Below are 19,842 nucleotides of genomic sequence, written 5' to 3'. Positions count from 1 at the left end.
GTGGCGGAGGCAGCAGGGAGCTGGGGAAATTCCCCAGGGTGAGGAGAGCACCCTTGCCAAGTGAACTGTGAGAACTTCTTGGACTAGACCCATCTTTAAACAGACAGTTGGACACAGAAGCCATTTCTTCCCAGTCTTCATAAAAGAAGGCGGATAGTCAGGGCAGCTCAGAAGGCTGTGTCCCCACTCTTATACTGAGGACCAATTTTAGTGACAGGGTATGAGGCTTGACCATAGTAACTATATTTTAATGACTGTGTGTGCATGTTTGTGTGTTCATTTGTGTGTGTGTGCAATGTATGTGCTCATTCATCTGTGTGTGCAATGCGTGTGCTCATTTGTGTGTGCGCAATGTGTGTGTTCATTCGTGTGTTATATGTTTATAAGGATTCAGGAACACGGGACTTGGAATGTGTCGAGGTCAGGAGACCACCTTGGCTGTTATCTTCACCTCCATCTTAAGACAGGACCTCATTGTCTTTTCCCGATGGGGACACCAGGCTAGCTGTGCCCTGCCTTTCTGGGAAGGAAGTCTCCTATTTCTGCCTTTTATCTTCCTTCAGAAGCACTGAGATTATAGAAGTTGGCATTACTCGCTTGGTCTTTTTTGTTTTGTGGATCTATTTTATTTTTATTTATTTGTGTATGTCTCTGTGTGTGAGAGAGCAGGTGCCCATGAGGCCAGAAGAGGGTATCAGATCTTTTGGAACTCGAGTTCCAGGCAGTTGTGAGCTGGGAACTGAACTCCGATCCCCTGAAAGCAGAGCAAGTGCTCTTAACTGCTGAGTTCATCTCTCCAGCTCCTCAGTTAGCTTTTGTGTGGATTCTAGAGACTGGAATTCAGCTTCATGTTTTTATGGTCAGTGCTTTTACCCACAGACCTGTCTCCTCAGCACATAGTTGTGGCTGTAAGTCTCTGATACCCCCCCCCATCACTGTGACCCCTGCTCAGCCTGTAACCTGCTCCACATACCCTGAAAATCTGAGGTTTGATCTCTGGGGAAGAGACATCAACTGCCTTACCAGACCCTCCTTCACACACCAAGGCCTGAAGCACCTTCTCCCTTGTCTCTCACGGGATTGATGTGGGAGGTCCTTCTGTATATGTGTTGCTTTTATTGGTTGATAAATAAAGCTTCCTTGGCTTATGGCAGGGCAGAATATAGTCAGGCTGGAAGAGATGGAGAGAGAGAGTAGGCAGAGTCATAGAGATAACATGTAGCTGCCAAAGCAGAGAGACACACCGGTCCTTATCCATGAACCACAATCTTGTGGTGATACAGAGATTAATAAAAATGGGCTAATTTAATATGTAAGAGTTAGTTAATATGAAGCCTAAGTTATTGGCCAACCAGTGTTGTAATTAATATAGTTTCGGTGTAATTATTCGGGTCTGGGCAGCCGAGGACAAAAGAGCAGTCTCCGATTACATGGGAATCCCTTGCACTCTCCCCACCCCCAAAGCTGGTTTACTAGGAGACTGTGGTCCTAGGACCAACACTTTGAGCTGCAAAGAATGCTGCAGAAAATTGTGGATGATCTACTCTGCCCAAATTCTCTCTTTCTTTCTATGTTTCAATAATAGTTAATAAACATGCTTAGACTCTTCAATAGAGTAAATTAATTTATGACAAGACTAATTTGGGAAATGATCACATACCATTGTTATAACTTCGCATTTCAGACATAAAGGGGTTTCTAGCATAATGCTTACATTGTTTTTATACTGTCTGGGACATAAATGATAGCAGGAAGATCCCATTACTAGGAAAAATAAAATTAAACAAGGTGATCTGTGGTGAGTTATTGTGTTATGGAATTCATTCCACATCCAGGCTTGGATGACCTCATAAATTGTTCTTTGGGTTGGCAATGTCATCTTAGCCTGCTAGATTGAATTATTTCCTTGTAACTCAGACCCCCATGTCTAGTCTGTAATGAAGAACACCTTGTGTGTCTTGGCTGGCACAGGGAGTAGAGTCAGATACCCACAATCGTAGGAGTTGTGGGCCCTGAACTTAGCCATATGTTCCAAAGGGACAATTGACAATATTGTTCACAGCGCATTGTCACCGTATCAGTAAGGGAAGACAGAGGGAGAGGGTCCATAACACTGCCTCAGCCGACACAGGGGTGTTTAAAGGCCGGCACAGGGGTATTCAGAAGATGAGGTTGGACTCAGGCTTTAGAGATCTTATACTAACTGGAGAACAATGAGACACCACCCTGCATTCCAGGCAACTCAGAAAGACGGCCCAAGGCTGACCAAACAGAGCCCACCTGTGACAGTCTCCAGGCATTCTTTCTGGTGGGGGGGCGACGGGGGTGAGGGGAGTAAGGGGGGTGAGGGGAGGCGAGGGGTGCCTCACATACTCAGAGGGTGAAAACAGCTTCCTTGGAGCAGGAAGGACCCTCCGAGCCTCTGATCCGGAGGTGGTAAACAGGCTGACAGAGCACAGCCACCAGAAAGGACAGCAGCATCGCTGGAGTGGCTCCTTTTGACCCTGCAGAGTGTAACAAATCACTCTCAAAGCCACGTCCCCTTTCTTCTAAGTGGGAGAGGGGACACATTTCCCTACTTGACACAGAGCCAAACTCTCCAAAGGCTTGCGGTGACCTGACCCTCAACCTCCAGGTCAGAGCCAGGGTTGCTGACTGTATATCATTTGCTCTCTCTGAAATCCTCAAGCAAACCAGCTGTGGAAGATCTATTGTTTCATTAAAGAGCATGGCAACGGATCCAGAAATGATATTTGCTACTAAAACCAACGGCCTTAGCCCACCCTTCCAACTGGCTGTATCTGCAAGACTACAGGAAACCTGTCAGTGAGAGCCCCAATAAAGAGCTGTCCCCACCTCCCAGCACCCTATTTGGCTACTCTTGCTGAATGGCAAGCTAGCTCAGAATTTGAGCTGGTGCCCAAAACATACTTCTGTTGGGAGGAATTGTCTCCTGAGCCAAGCAACTGTCATCTTGGGGCATTCAGCTTCAATCCTTTGCAAAAAATTATCCCAACTGGGTTTGTTGACAGTTGAGAAGGGAACCCAAGTGTTCAGCCACTCCTTCCTGTAGCACGCAACTCTGCTTTAATTGCCCATGGCCTGCCAGTGGGGTTAGAGTATGGCTACAGGGAAGCCCTCATCCCCGCTAAGTAAAGCCTTTCCAGGTGCAGCCTGTTGTGCTGGAGGAACACCCACGCCCCTCTGAGTGACTCCTCACCTCAGCTCTGTGAGGGACCACAATAAACTCTGTGGTTCCTCAGAATGAATGTTGGCTGTAGAGAGCCTCTCTCTGTCATTGAGACATTAGGAAAAGAGGTTGGTGTTGATTATGTCTCCTCCAGGGAAGGAATTTTAGCAACTACCTCTAAAATGTCTTCTTTTGATGAGTACCTCAGAAAACCAAGTTTTATTTAGAGAGAAATACTCACCAGGCAACTGCTATAGGTAGGGTGACTAGTCATCTCTGTTTGCCTAGAGCCAAGAAGGATTCTGGGACATACGACTTTTAGCATTCAAACTGGAAATGCCAAGAACAATGGGACAGGAGTAGATGGAGCAGCAGTTCCCATAATTCCACACCGGCTGTATTGCAAACACAGACTGTCCAGCAAGTCTGAGAGATTTAGACAATTCCTTCTTACTGTCCAGCATGACTAAATATGAGATCTAGGCCTGTGAACCTATCAGCGACCTTCCTGTAAACTGTGTCTACTAAAGACACCACTGTCGAGCGGTGGTGGTGCATGCCTTTAATTCCAGCACTTGGTAGGCAGAGGCAGGTGGATCTTTGCAAGTTCGAGGCCAGCATGGTCTACCTGAGGTAGTTCCAGGACAGGCTCCAAAGCTACAGAGGAACCCTGTCTCAAAAAAAAAAAAAAACCCAAAAGGAAGGAAGAAAGAAAGAAAGAAAGAAAGAAAGAAAGAAAGAAAGAAAGAAAGAAAGAAAGAAAGAAAAGAGAAAACCTGACCATGGGGAAGGCCCAGTAGAGCGTAGGTTATCCACACAGAGAGCTTCCATTTCTTTGTAGAGTGTGCTCTACGTTATATGACCTGGGCAATCACATCAAAGGGCTAATTCAGGAACTTGGCAATCCAAATGTGTTACAAGAATGGTTGACAGATTCTCTCTTCCCGGAGGCTATCTGAGTGTCTTTACGGGGCTCTGAGTCAGAGACCAGCATCCCTCAGTGGAGGGAGTTCCTTTGCGAAATCTGGAAAAGATACGTATTACAAAGAGTGGAGACATCTGCCTTTGCCCAGAGATGATTTGTCCACCAAGAAAAAAAAAGAGGAAAGAGCATGAAGGAAAGTCTAGCTTTTATCCCGGGGATGCCACATGGTGGTGCCAGCCCAACGGGGCAGGTTGCTGCAGAGGTTAAGTTGCTGAAGGTGAAGTTGGAACATCAGGTTGTTACCAGCTGTTACAGTTTAACCACCTTGACCAAAAGACTGCATTTCTAACTTTGAGAAGTGTGAGAACGAACGGAGGGAAGACAGACAGACGGTAAGAGGCAATGCTGAGAGGCTCACAACGTCATCGTAACAGCCATTTCTCCCCGAGACAGTCCCTACTCATACAGCTCTGTGGCACAGATGCTTGACTGGGGAACTGGGCCATAAAGACGGAATGTCCCCAGAGCAGTGAGAAAGATGGCAGCTTCAGTTCCCTGCAGCTAGAAATGTAAAGGCACATTAAAGTTCTGTGGCCACATTGGGGGTTTTAGAGTATTGTGTTGGGACCAAAATCACTGTGTCCCAAAAAGGGAAAGAAGAGAGTCTGTGGCAATGGAGGCTGTGGGCCCAAGGCAGGTTTGTGTCCTGAGCACCCAGGAGTCCAGCTATATCTGGGTCTTCACGGGGCCCTTCTAGGCCAGGTCAGTGGCTGGTCTTTAGTCTTCTAGTCTGTGTCTAGTTTCTAGTCCTGTCCTATGTCCCTGTGTCCTCATGTCCCAGCTAAACCGCGTGCATCTTCTCATTCTCCCGCCCAAGGCTCAGGTCAGCCCCAGCTTGGACCACAGCGTCCTCCATCGCTAGTCTTAGTAGATGACAGCCTCACGCCAAGTGTTCTCATTTTTACGGTCACTACCTCACCGGACTGCAGACTCCTGGAGGGAAATATTTGTCTTCCATTTCCTGGATCTATGCAGCCAGGCATGACCTGTAGTGGGAACTCAGTTGTGACTGCTAATGTCTTTTATGAGACAGAGAGAGTCTCATTCTGTAGCCCAGGCTGGCTTTGAACTCATGATCCTCCTGCCTTCAGCTCCCAAGTAATGAGCCACTGCCCTGGTATCATTTGGTATAATAATCACACTTTAGTGATGCAGGCATCTACTTACCCAGTGCTCTTGCGTTTTCGTACCTAATTCACCCAGGAGTAAGGAAAGCTAAAGAACTAAACAAGAGCGCTCCGTTGATTCACCATCTCCCTCCCTCTCACATCTGCCAAAAGCAAAAACAAATGAACCCCTGGAAATAGTCCATGAGCCCACAGGTAGAAGAATAGAAATATGCAATGAAATGTCACCTGACAATAAATACAATAATCCCAATAAATACTTTCAATACTGCGATACATCACAAATAACTTCATGATGTGCAGCCTGCCCACAGCAGCAGATCCGCGTGGTTTCATCTGGATGAGGTTTGGAACAGGTAAAACCTAGAAACCATGCCGGCTGTCTGGGGTGAGGTGGCAACAGCGACTCAGAACACCCTTCAGAAGATGGCAATGTTGTACAATTTGACACGAATTTGCTTGACCCACAAGTATGTGTTTCCCGAAGCTCTGCAGCTGCTCACTTAAGATCTGGGCATTTCATTGAAGGCAAATTTTATCTTGAAAGTAAACAACAGTAATAGGTCTCAAATGTTTATAATGTGCGCGCTAAAGAGAACTGATTTTTACAACCTCCTTTGAAATGCATTAGAAAAAAAGTGCTTTCAGGGGGAATGAGCAGGTAACTCCATGGGGAAAGTTCACAGACAATAAAGCAAGCAAGCAAACAAGCTACTGGGCTGACCTGAAGGGCTGCTTTGGGCAGGAAGGGGGGGGCGGGGGCTTTGTAGGGATGAAAAGCTACTCTGGCAAGGCTGAACCAGAGAGGATAGTACCTCTCTGGTACAAGGTGTCCTTGGGAGTGGTCGGGTTTCCAGGACGCCAGGGAAGAGACTGTGAGACCTGCTATGGTGAGATGGATGGGATCCAGCCTGAAGCCCAGTACCAAGGGGGCTGGGTAGGAGGCAGGCCTGACTCGGGGACTGGTTGGGGGGCAGAACAGCTTAAGTCTTTGATCTCTAGCCACTGCCCAAAGGGCTGCCCTATTCTTGGCACTGCCAGGTACAAAGGAACGTTCACTGGATGACAGGCTAACTGAGTTCCCTCCATCCTGGGGCCAGCCTTGAAGTCCAGCATCAAATTCAGGTTCAAAGGACTATCTTTTCTTAGGAAACATTGATAATCCAAACCACATCTAACCCCGGTCCTCCTTTGATAGGGTAAGTGGGCTGGCAGATCAGAGGACGGCTTTAGATTCCATCCATCTGGATCTCGGCAGAGGGTGCAAACTGGCAGCCCTCAGGCTGGATCCAGCACACAGATGTGTTATGTGTTTTGTTTGGCCTCTCCAAAGGCCTGGTTTTTAAAAGTTTAGTTCGGTTGCCAGAATTTTCAATCACATAAAATCTGGATGCTCCGCATTTTTTGAAGAACACGGGGCTATGCCAGGGCAGTTGGCAGCCTCCCTCTAGGCCATTCACTCTGGTCCACAGCAGCTCCCTGTGGCCGTGGGTGCTCCGACCTCGCATGCCATTGTCCTTTGTGTGATGAGAGAGGAGTCAGGGGTCAGCAATCGTCACGCTGTAAAGGAGCCTCCAGCAGCAATGTTCAGCTCTAAGGACGTAACAGAGAACAAAACGACTTGATCTTTTTTTTTCCACAGGAATTTGGGTTCTGGAGTGGAAGTCAGGGAGAAAGGTAAGTCTTAATCATCATCCTGATGGGATTTGGAATCACCGAAGCGACACGCTTTGGGTGTGTCTGCAAAGGTGTTGCCAGAGGGGTGAATGGAACTTGACAGTACTGGTTCATGGGTTGGGGTTCAAGACTGAATAAAAGGAGGAAGAGTGAAGCATTCAACTCTCCTTGCTCCCAGACTGAAGATGGGGTGAGTGACCAGCTACCCCCATAACTAGAGGTGCTCTAATGGCTGCACTTCCCCATTGGGAAGGACTATATCCTGAAGCTGAAAGCCACAGGTCACCCGTCCTTCTTTATGTTGCTTCTGTCAAGTGTTTGGTCACAGTTACAAGAAAAAATGTAGTAAATAATACGGAAGGGAGAAAGGAAGGGAAAGAGACAGGAAGGGAGGGATGAAAGAGAGAAGAGAGAGAAAACAGAAAGGAGGGAGAGGAGGAGAGTCAAACATGGAAAACTGATGTTTGTCGTGAGGAACAAGAGATGTTACAGTGTGACCAGGGCGGTGAGATCTGCCACAGACAGGGAGGTGGGGAGCCTTCTGGGAATGACCCTTGGGTTGAGAAAACTAGGAAGAGAATGTTGCTGGGGCTGGGGGGACTGCTCGGCTCCTCTCAGAAAAAGCTCTGTCAGGGGCAGACATAGCTGTGAGTGGAGAGAAAGATCAGGGTGGAGGAGGTCGGCCGGAGGTGGTAATTACAGGCCGTGTGAAGTATGAATGTTACTTTGGGCGCAGTAGGGAGGCTCTGAGGGTTCAGGGCAATGAAGAGACATGGTAGCTCCATAGTTCCATAAAACTGTATTTGTTGGTGCAGGCCACCTACCAGTCTCATCAGGAGTCCATTCTACATTACAGTTGCAGGAGGGCAGGGACAGAGGAAGAGCAGTATGTAAGGGAGGCCTCTTGTTGATTCATGGCTGCTCAGCCTCGAAATAATCACACAGAAACTATATAATTTAAATCACTGCTTGGTCCACTAGCTCTATCTTATTATTGGCTAACTCTTACATTTTAATTTAACCCATCTCCATTAATCTGTGCATCACCACACGTTCATGAGCTACCAGTAAAGTTTCAGTGTATCTGTCTCTGGCAGCAGTTTCATGGCATCTGTCTAACTCCACCTTCTTTCTCCCAGCATTCAGTTTAGTTTTTCTTGCCTAGCTCTGTTACCCTATAGCTCTGCTATAGGCCCAAAGAAGTTCCTTTATTAACTGATGGTATTCACAGTATACAGAGGGGAATCCCACATCACCTCCCCTTTTCTGTTTAAATAAAAAAGAAGTTTTTAACTTTATCAAGCAAGAATTATAGTTATAATATTTATATCTACTTTATCTCTTATCATAACTAAGTAAAGCTATATTATTACTATCTATTCTTCAACACCATCAAAGACTCCAGAAGGATATAATATTACCTAAGTAAACAGGAAGTGCATTGTAAGCAACTTCCAAAACTCTAGAATTGACAGAGACATCTTGCTGCCTGGACAGTCACCCAAAGTTCTTCTGCATTGCTGGGGCATCCATCTTACAGACCCATAGTATCCAGCAGACTTTTCCATGAAGCAGGAAATTTCAAAGACAGTTCCACCTATATTGACAGTTTGTGAGTCACTTTCTTCTGTGTCCTGCAGAATGTCTCGCAGACTCTTTCATGAAGCAGGAACCCCAAAGGATCGTCTCACCTTTAGACAAGTTCAGTCATCATTTCTCCGTAGGTCCTGTATGTCCAGTTCACCAAGCAGTTCAGGCAAGAGCAGTTTCTTGCCCAAATGGCTAACCAACTCCATTAGGAGCTTCTTCGATGCCCATCTTCCTCTTGAAGTAATTGGTGCTGCCAGGAGCAAATGTGTCTCATTGTTATGAAAAGTCCTAAGTTCTTAAACATTTTAAATGCCATATTCTATAGTCTTTGAAAGGTTTGAAGAATGCCTATCCATCTAAAATACATCTCTATACACCTAGAACATCTAACTAACATGACTACAAGCTTGACTATTATAGATAATTATCTATTATCCTATATTTCTTAATTATACATTAGATTTTTAAATGAGCTATACAAACACAATACCTTAATCAAGAGCAGAAATATGCATATAACAAAATTGACCTTAAATTTATATCAATAAAGCAAGAACTATACCAATGCAAATCTCTATCTCATATCCCCCTTTAAATGTAAAGAAACATTTGTAAACAATATTTGGGAATACAGAGCAGCAAGGAAAATTTGGAGTGTTGGTTCTCAACCTTTCTAATGCTGCAACCTTTTAATATAGTTATAATGACCCCCAACTGTAAAATTATTTTTTTTGCTACTGTATAGCTATAATTTTGCTATTGTTGTGAATTGTTATGTAAGGATATGTGTTTTCTGATGGTTTTAGGTGACCCCTGTAAGAGGGTTGTTCAAGCTCCCAAAGGGGTCGTAACCCACAGGTTGTGAACCAATGGTTTAGAGGAAGTTAAGTCTTAGTTGGATACAAGAGCAGAAAACCTGAACATCTCGAAACTGGTTGCTTTGGGTGTTGTATTAATCATTTTCCTCACTGGTGTGACGAAGCACCCAATAAAAGCCACTTAGACAAGGAAGGTTTCAGCTGGGCAGTGGTGGCACACGCCTTTAATCCCAGCACTCTGGAGTGAGAGGCAGGTGGATCTCTGAGTTCAAAGACAACCTGGTCAACACAGTGAGTTCCAGGACAAATCCTGTCTTAAAAACCAAGGGGGAAAAAAAAAGGTAAGAAAAAAGGAAATGGGCCCCACAGTTTGAGGATGCTGTCTGTTCTGTGGGGAAGGTGCTACAGCAGGAAGAGCTCCATCTGTGCCTGCAGGAGCGTGAGGCCACTGATCACGCATGCCTTCCGTCGGGATGCAGAGAAAGAAGACGTAGTCTTAGCTTTCACCTTTTCTCTTTTTATTCAGTCGGTGACCCCAGCCAGCGGAGTAGAGAGATTCACAGTTGGCACTCAGGGTGGCTCTCCCTCCTCAGTTAATCAGCTAGCATTCCCTGGAAGCAAGCATAGACACACAGGCTTGCCTCCTACTTGATTCCAAACCCAGTCAAGTTTAATGAAAATGAACCATTGCAGATGTAAACGTGTAGAAGGAGGAAAACAAACATTGTTCAGAATTGCAGTTGGCTCTCGGCTTCTTCTAAAGCTAAACCTGCTTTCATGAAGATGACCCCTGTCTCTGGCCACCGGGTAAAACCAAAAACCATTTAGTACAACCGCAAAATGCTGCAACCCCACAGATTTGTGCTCTCTTCCACAGCAGATCAGCATCCTATCTAAGTTTGCAGTAGTGTAAATAGCATTGCACTAGACAAGGAAAAGACCCAGGGACTTCTCCCCCGCTGCTGGCTAACCTCTGCTGTCTGCTGGAGTCACTCGAGGAGCCTCGACCCTCCTGGGGGTTCTGATTTCATTGCTCTGCACTGTGTCCTGGGTGTCTAGAGTCTGAAAGCAGCCTGGTGGAGAGCCACCTTGTAGAGCAGAAATTCTCAGAGCTGGGCGAGTCACCGACGGCAGTGGCCATAGAACATGGACTATTGCAAATGCTGCTCTCACTTAGCACCTATGAAATGCACATTTCTGGAACGGGTGCTCAGCTTTCTGCTTCCTTCTGGTGGTTCCGGGTGGTTTGAACGCTGACTGAAACTTGAGGGCCGCCGTTCTAGACTCTGTATTTCAGTCTGAGAAGCTCAGACAGTTGTTCGTCAGATCCTTACCAGGTGAGCAGAGATTTTTTTTTTTTTTTTTTTTGGCAAGTGAAACAGAGAGCAATTCAGTGATGGCCAGAGTGGCCACCACACACTCAGACCCCAGTGGACTGAAGGCCAGGATAACAGCACCGCTTTACAGCTCCTACCCCATGCCATTTTCTGAGTCTTGAAAACCGACAATCTAATAATGGGCCGTCCCCCACCTCCCCCAAACCTGGACAGAGGTCCAGGGGGTTAACAAGCTGATGGGAAATGGCTTTGCCCCAGTGCGACAGGAATGTAGCCACAGGCGATGCGTGAACGAACAAGTATGCCTGTGCTCGAACAAAACTTGACTTACAAAAGTAGGCAGAGGGCTGCTGTAGATGTCTTACTTGGTAAGCGGCTTGCCCTGCAAGTGTCAGGACCTGAGCTGGATCTTCAGCACCCATTTAAAAGGCCAATGTGAGCCCAGTGCCCCGGAGATGGAAACAGAAGGATACCCCCTGCTTCCTCATCAGCTCGTCTTGCCAACCTGTGAAACACACACACACACAGAGAGAGAGAGAGAGAGAGAGAGAGAGAGAGAGAGAGAGAGAGAGAGAAAGAGATGAGAGATGGTGGAGGGTCATTTCTGGGGTGGGACAAGAGTCCTGTTCTGGAGTGAGGCTCAGGCTAGGGTTCAGAGCTGGCCAGGCCTCTGTTGAGTGCCTACTCATTCACTCCTGACAGAAGCCATGTGAGAACTCCTGGGAAGCTCAACAGTATAATTGCTCATTAAGATTTGAGTTTCAATTGTTGTGCAGAGGTCATATACTAATGGCCAGTAGGTCACTGGCCTGTTCAGTGGAGGAGCCTTTAGGAGGTAGCATCTAGTGAAAGGAACCTAGGTCATTGTAAGCATGCCTTGGCCCCTTCCTTTCTCTGGTTCTCAGTCACCACAGATGAGAAAGTTTCCTGTATGGCATGCTTCCACCATGATGCCCTGTCTTGGACAGGCCTCAAAACAATAAAGCCAAGCAACCATGAACTTAAGCCTCTGAAACAGAGAGCCCCAAGAAATCCCTGCCTTTTTAAAGCAATTTTCCCAGGGTTCCTCGTAGTCACAGGAAGCTGACCACTGTGTTGCCCAGGTTATAAAGTGCAGAGGCCTGAGACCAGTTAGACTCTAACCAGTTAGAGGAGCGGAGCCAGCCCGTCTGCTAGCCAAACCCAGTGGCTAGTGTCCCTGGAAATTACTTTCATGGAAAGGGGTGGAACATTATTAAGAAGTCACTTGCGTACGGAAAGGAAAAAATAACAACTGAGATTAGAAGTGAGGATGAGCCAGCAGAGGTCCAGAAGGCGAGAGCCTGACTGGGGAAAACAGTCTCCATTCAAACCCACAGGAAGACTGCAGGCTTCCAAACCCTGTGAGCACTCAGAGGGATTGCTAAGAAAGGAAGTTCAGCAGAGTCAGAGCAATCCGCAGAACGAGAAGTCAAAACCCTATAGAACATTGTCTTATTTTAAAATTCATCCTAAGGGCTGGAGACATGGCCCAGTGATTCAGAGTAGTTGCTGCCCAGTTGTGAGGACCAGAGTTTGGATCCCAGGGCTGACATCAGGTAATTCACAAATGCCTGGAGCTCCACCTCTAAGCGATCCAGTGCTCTTTCCTGGTTCCGCTGAGGACCCACATGTGTGCATGTCCTCACATACACATGTGTCCAGACACACCAGACATAGACACACAAATAATAAAAGTTAGAGAGACGACTCAGGGGGCAAGAGTGCTTGCTCTGCAAGCTTGAGGACCTGAGGTTAAACCCCCAGCACCTACATAAAAAGTCAGGCATGAGACAGATGCATTCTGGGAGCTTATAAGCTAGCTGGTCTACCCAGAATAGTGGGTTTCCAGTTCAGTGAGAAACCCTGCCTGAAGATAATAAGGTAAAGAGAGATTGTGCTTAATAATCTGCTCTAGCCTCTGTATGCATGAGCAGAGGCTTACTCATGTGTGTGCCACACACATACACCATACTCTCTCCCAAACCAGAAATATCTGCATATATATTATACGTAGTAATATAATATTTAGGTATATATATGTATATACATCTACCAGGTATGATGGCACATGCTTTTAATCCCAGCACTCGGGAGGCAGAAGCAGGTGAATTTCTGTGAGTTCTAGGCCAGCCTGGTCTACAGAGTGAGTTCTAGTACCACCAGGACTGTTATACAGAAAAACCCTGTCTCAAAACAAACAAACAAAACAAAACAAAATAATGTGTATGTGTATGTGTGTGTGTGTGTGTGTGTGTGTGTGTGTGTGTGTGTACTGTCTTTGTTTCTCTTCTCATTGCTGTGATAAAATACCCTAACAAAAGTGACTAGCGTAAGGGGGAAAGGGCTTTTTTCAGCTCACAATTGCAGGTTACAGTCCGTCTGTCTGTCACAGGCAGACAAGCTGGCCGACACGTGGAGATGCTGGCCACATCACATCCACAGTCAGCAGCATGCTTGTGACTCAGCTCCCCTCCTCCACTCCTACAGTCCAGGACCAAAGCCAGGAGATGATGCTGTCTACAGCTGGCCAGGTCGTCTCACACCAGGTCATGTGATCGAGACAATCCTCCCCAGACATGACTACAGGCCAACCTGGTTCAGATCGTCCCTCGCTGAGACTCTCTAAGTGATTCCAGATTGTGCCAAGTTAAAACCATCACTTACCTCATGTGAATTTACATTATGATATCTTTAAAAGACGATGGAAAGGCATCTTCCAACAAACCAAGTTCAGGTCCCAAGACCCACGTCATGTGACCCACAAACACCTATTACCACAGTTTCAGGAGGGATCCTGAACAGACATGCACGCTTAACATATGTGAACACTGTCTATAAGATATGTACCTAATATTTTTCCCCCAACCAGTAGCCACAGGTCTCTAAACAGAAGTAATCATATTCTGCATTTGGGATATACCACTCCATTCACATATGTGGTTGTTATAGTTCGAATATAAAATGTACCCCCAAAGGTTCGCGTATTGAATACTGATTGGTTTCCAGCTAGAGACACTATTCTGGGAAGTTCTAGATATGGCACCTAGTTGCTAGAAGTAGGTCCCAGGGGTCATGACTTTGTAGGTTGTACCTGGTACACAATCCCTTTCTCATTCTCTGTTTCCTATTTACCATGATGTTAAGAAGGACTTTGGGTCTGGAGAGGGGGCCCAGTGGTTAAGAGCTTGCATTGTCAAAGGACCCAAGTGCAGGTACCAGGACCCACATCGCGTGACCCACAAATAGCTATTATACCCCAGTTTCAGGTGATTCAAGACTCTCTTCTTACCTCTGAGGGATCCTGAACAGACATGCACATACATGTACACATACATACACACACATAGATAATAAAACAAATTACCGCTTGGTATGCTTCACCATGGGCCCGGAATCAAAGCCTCTCAGATGGTGAATTGTTCCTCCTTCTCACGATGCGGTGTCACAGCGGCTACAGAAGTAATGAGCATCCACTGCCAAGTGGTCAGCTCTGAGAACATATGCACATAAGTAACACATGTGGACTTAGTAGACTGTATTTATGTATTTAGAAATACACACATACACACACACATCCTTAACAGCAATTAGAGGGGAAAAAGGCAATTAACTTGAAAGAGAGAGGGGAAGGAGAGGTTCATAGGAGGACTTGGAGGGAGGAAAGGGAAGGGGAAATTACATAATTATCATGCCCCTAAATAAAAATGAAATTTAAAAAGCAACTAATGTGATCCATGTTGCTGTACACATCAGTGTCTGTAACTGCACTGATGGCTTGTTCTGTTTTGTCATTCCTCTATGTGGAGCCGCCCTGTGATTTGCCCACTTGTTCATGACCAATAGAGTTGTTTCTAGTTTGGTTTTGCTATTAAAACCTGTATGGACAAATTTTCTTGAAGAGATAATTGTGAATTTTCTGTTATATGCTATGTGCATGCTGACAATTTTAAAACTCATCAAGCCATATAAATCTATATTCCTATTGGCACTATGTGGACATAGCAATCTCTCCACACTCTCACTAACTCTGGGAGAACTAATATCTAATCAGGTACAGCCATTACAGTGGGCTAATCATGTTCAGCTTCTCTTCCAGTACCTCTGTATATCTCGGTTGAATATCTGCTTAAATGTCTGATAATTGTAAAATTGGGTTATTCGTTCTCATATTATTTTTCTTGGTGTTAGTATTCAAATAAAAAATACACAATATTCACAATATGAAAGTTACCATTTATCCATTTCTAAGTGTGCTGTTCTGTGTGGTTTAATACATCCATACTGCTGTGTGGCCATCACCACATCAGAAAGTGAAATCCTGAACCTATTGGACATGAATTTCCCCTCATCTCCTCTCTGTTTTACGATTGTCACGACAATGAGTAGACATTCGCCGGAGGTACACAGAGGACCAGCAAGTGCTGGAGAAGAGACCAGATTCAGGCCTGGAGAGATGGCTCTGTGGTTAAGAGCACTGGCTGCTCTTGCAAAGAATCTGAATTTGGTTCCCAGCACCCACATGACTGCTCACAACCACCTGTAAATCCATCCCAGGGGATCTGACACCATGTTCTGGCCTCCACCCACATCATACATGCACATGGTGCACATACACACATGAAGACAATCACTCATGTATAGAAAAGAAAAGCAAACCTTTTCAAAAAGATGTTTGTCTGCGGTGCTTTCTTCTGATGTTTTTTTGTGGTGCCAGGTTAGTATTGTTATCAGTGAATTAGTTAGAAACTGATGATCCTACTGTGTTTCTGAAAGAGTTTGGGTAGGATGGATACTTTCTTAAGTGTACAAAATGTACCAGTGCAGCCATCTAGACTTTTGCAGGGTTTGTTTGGTTTTTTTATTACTGTTGTTTGGTTTTGTTTAATTTTGTTTCAAGAATTTTAATACAGATAATTCAATGTCTTTATTTTTAATTTTACAAAGGTTATCTTTCTCTTAAATTTGTTTTAGTAGTGTGTCAATTTAGGAATTTAACCATCTCATATCCTAAACCATCTCATTTCTTACATGAAATTGTCTACTTATTTCTTCATTGCACTTTGGCTTTCAACTGGTTCTCAGTTTGCTATTTGACTCTTCTGTTTTTCCCTTTGTCATTTACTAAAAGCTTTATATATTTTGTAGCTTTTTTTTTGAAAAGTCAATTTTTTATTTTACTGATTTCTCCTGTTATTTTTCTTTTTGTTAGTTTCCACTCCATCCTTCATTATTTCCAGCCTTGCGTTTATTCTATGTCTGAATTGGTCTCTTTCCCCATTCTCCGTCTGAGGCAAATATTATACTGCTGATTTTAGAGTTTTCAGTGTAAGTGTTCAGAACTATAAATTATCTTTTTTTGCCAGATTGAATTGCAATCAAAATGTTGATGCTGTCTGTTGCCGTTTGGTTCAGCTCAGGATATTTTCCAACAGCTCATGGCTTCTCCTTCAGTTCCGGGGTATGTTTACTTTACAGATACTAGAGAACTATTTTTTTCCATTTTCAATTTCTAATTTAACTTTTCTTTGATCATAAATACATTTTATGGTTTAAAATACTTTAAATGTGTTGAGATGTATTTTTGACTATCATAATGCATGCAGAATATTACAGGTACAATAGAGGGTTATGTATATTCCTCTGTTACTAGTTGAATTCTGCTGTATGCAGCAGCTCAAATTGGCATTATCCATGTCTTTTGTATCCTCACTGATACCCTGTCTAATTAGTCAGCTAATGAAAGGATATTCTTAAAATTTGCAGTTTTTTTTCAACTCTTTGAGGTTTCTCAATGTATTTGGAAATTTGTTTTAGTTGTGTCTAATGTATAATTGTGTCTTCGTGCTCAGCAACACTGCTGTGTGACACAGTGCATTCACTTTTTGTCTTCTAACATTTGTCACCTTGAATGTTGTTATGTCCCCTGCTATAAACCCACTGCAGCTCTGTTATGCCATGCCTTCACATCGGCACGCATTTCCCTCTATTTGCTGTCAGTGCATTTATCCTTTTGTACCTGCAGTTGGCATTTTAGACGTCATAGGGCAGATGGTCCTTCTCAATCCAATCTGACCCTCTTTCTTTGCCCTTGTGCTCAGGATTTCTTCTCACGTGCTGTCCATTTAACAAGTCATCTCTGCAGCTGTACCTAACCTGATACCTAACCCCCATTATATTTTATATTTCAATTTTTATGTTTTACTTCCAGTAGTTCTATATTTATTTAAATTATCTTCTATTTGTTCTCAATAACTCTTTTTTTACCCATTTTTGTGACTGCCTTCTTTAGTATTTTTTTTATATAATTATACACTACTCCAGTTAGTTTTTATTGTCAGTTTAACAGAACCTTCAGTCATCTGGGTAGAGAGAATCTTACTTGGGTAATCATCCCAATCAAACTGGCCTGTGGCCACATCTGCAAGAAGCTTATTGTGCCAGTACTATCCGTAGGGAGGGCCTTGTACCTCAGCAGGTGCTCTGTCACTGAGCCACACCCCAGACCAAACATCTTTCTAAATTCCATCTAAATCTCATGTTGGCTTTGTGACTCTGTTTTTCAACTCTTTGTCCTCCACTGCCCCACCTTGTGTTAGAGGATTGCTGCAGGAAACCACATGTGTATATAGAGGGCAGGGCGTTGGACACTTTATTCATCCTGTGTGCCAGTTTGCTGATACCAACGGAAAGAGTTGCCCTTAACTGCAAACACTGGCCAGTGGGACTGGATGGGAAAGCTCCCTGGGCACAGGAAACAATGAGGCTGAGTAGAGACTCATACAGAAGAAAGAGCAGACACCAGCCTTTCACTTTGCAAATTGCAAGAATTCAAAAAAAAAAAAGTGCATACAGAATGTTTAGTTTCTTAAGTCTTTGATAGGAAGGAAGTGAATCCCAGCACTTGGGTGACTGAGGCAAGAGGAGGGTCCAAGTGTTTGAGAACAGTCTGGAAGAAATGGTGAGACCCACTGCGGAAAACATGGGATGGGGGAGGGAGGAAGGAAAAGGCGTGAGAAGAGAAAGAGGGAAAAGAAACAAAGTCATTTCAGGTCCATACACATATACACACATAGAGCACACACTACAAACACATACAGGCACGCACATGCACACAGCCCTCACAGGGACACACAGGCACACAGCACACAGCACACACACACACACATGCACATGCACACATACATGTGCTCCATTTTCCCCACGTTTATAGCATGATTAATGTAATGAAAATCCAAAGCACTGAGTCGGTTGCGACTTCCCTTTGTGATGTCTCCCAGTTCTTAAGTATTCCTTCCTCCTGACTCTTACCCATTAATGACATTTACTCTAATTGTCTGTGTGCCTGTTTCACTACTAGACTGCAAATTATTTAATAACAGAGACTATAGCTTTTCATCAGTCCCTGGGAGACTGTATATACTCAATAAATATTTGTTAAATTAATACATGCGTGTAAATTCTTATAGTGGACAAACTCAAGGGGTATCCATACGCCATCTGACCTGTGTTTTCTTTCCCTCTGTTTCTTGGAGCTGTCAGTAAGCGAGGTATTTCCTTGCAAAAGGTGGAGCGGTCAGTGCTGATTTAGAGGATGAGGCAATTATATGTCAGCTTTTGATATGTATGAACCATACTGTGGTATCTGGAAGGCAAGTTATTTTCCAAAGTAAGCTCCCACTATAAGTGACTGGCTACCCAAAGTCTGACCACAGACGGTTAGTCTAAGCCTCTTAGCCTAAACCTAGTGGGTTATTCCATACTCCTTGCCAATGCTGTGCAGATATGTGGAAGAGAACAGCAGCCCGGAGGATTCCAGGGACACTGCCTGTTTGAGGACAGGGTGACAGTGTTCCAATGTCCTGTGCACCTCGTCTCATCCTGATGTGCACACCCGCCTGCAACAGCTGCACCTGTAGCTTCATGGAGAAGCCCAGGTTAGCAGACGGAACAAAGGCAAAGATGCCAGCTGGCAGACGGCAGGCCCTTGCAGCAGAGAAACCATGCGGAGCAACACCCCTCCCCCCCAACCTGCCCAGCTTTCTGACTCCAGTACCAGGTACATGGATGACCAGGGCAGACAGACTAAAGAAAAATCCAATTGTTTAAGCTAGTTTAAATTAGAGATTTTGTGCACTTCAGACCAAGAAAAGAATAAAAAGAATAAAGGTTATTCTTCCACAGATTTGCTACCAAAGGAGAACTCGGGATGATCCATCTTATATTTCTCATTTCACAGTGAGGAGACACCGATTGACCAGGATGGGCAGAGTGGTTTGAACAAAACCGTGTAGAGAGGAAAAACCAAGCCAGACCTGACTCCACATTCAGTCTCCTGCTCTCTCTGACACCTGACTGTTGTCATTTCACGAGAGGAAGTCATCAGAAAACACCTGTATTTTGAGCACACTTCCTTGTACTTGAATTATGGAGGCTTCTGAGGCACCTTTCCTTTTCCTTCTATCTTTATTTTCCAACCCATTTCCCTCCTGGAAAGCAGCTGTGATGGCCAGAAATGCTGCAGCCATCTTGCATGTCTGAGACACAAAGCCAATCTACTAAAAAATTGTCTTGAAAAGAATTGCTTCTCCAGCTCCCGACTGGATGGTGTGAGAGCTGTAGACCTATATTTTTACATGTTGGCGGGTATGAACCGCAAAGTCAAAGCAGTCCCAGAGTTTTCATGTCCCCCCCGCCCCCCTCCCCCATCTCACTGACAGCAACAACAGGAATTCAGCCAGGACCTTCTGTCTGATCTATTTTCTTCCTGCATATACTGCTGTTAAAACAGTTTTGGTTGTTTTGCTACTTTCCGTTTTGAAAAAGTATAGCGCCGACACAAAAACTGGAACAGCAGTGCAATTAATGCCTGTGCGTTTTCCATTTAATCTCATGTATTTTGCTGTGTTTCTCACTGTCTTTGTGTGTGGTGGCTAATGTTGACTAACTTGACCAGCTCCTGAGAGATTTGTAAAGCACGCCTCTGAGTGTGTCCATGGGGTGTTTCCAGAGAGAATCAACTCCCCTGGATTCAAGCAGCTCCATCCCATGGGGTGAGAGAGCTGGATGAAGGAGAAGGGTAAAGGAAGGAAGCCTAGAA

Source organism: Myodes glareolus, chromosome 16, assembly GCF_982192425.1.
Source record: "Myodes glareolus chromosome 16, mMyoGla1.1, whole genome shotgun sequence".
In the NCBI taxonomy this organism is placed as follows: domain Eukaryota; kingdom Metazoa; phylum Chordata; class Mammalia; order Rodentia; family Cricetidae; genus Myodes; species Myodes glareolus.
The sequence above is the reverse complement of the archived record's forward strand: the minus strand, read 5'-3'. Positions refer to the sequence as shown.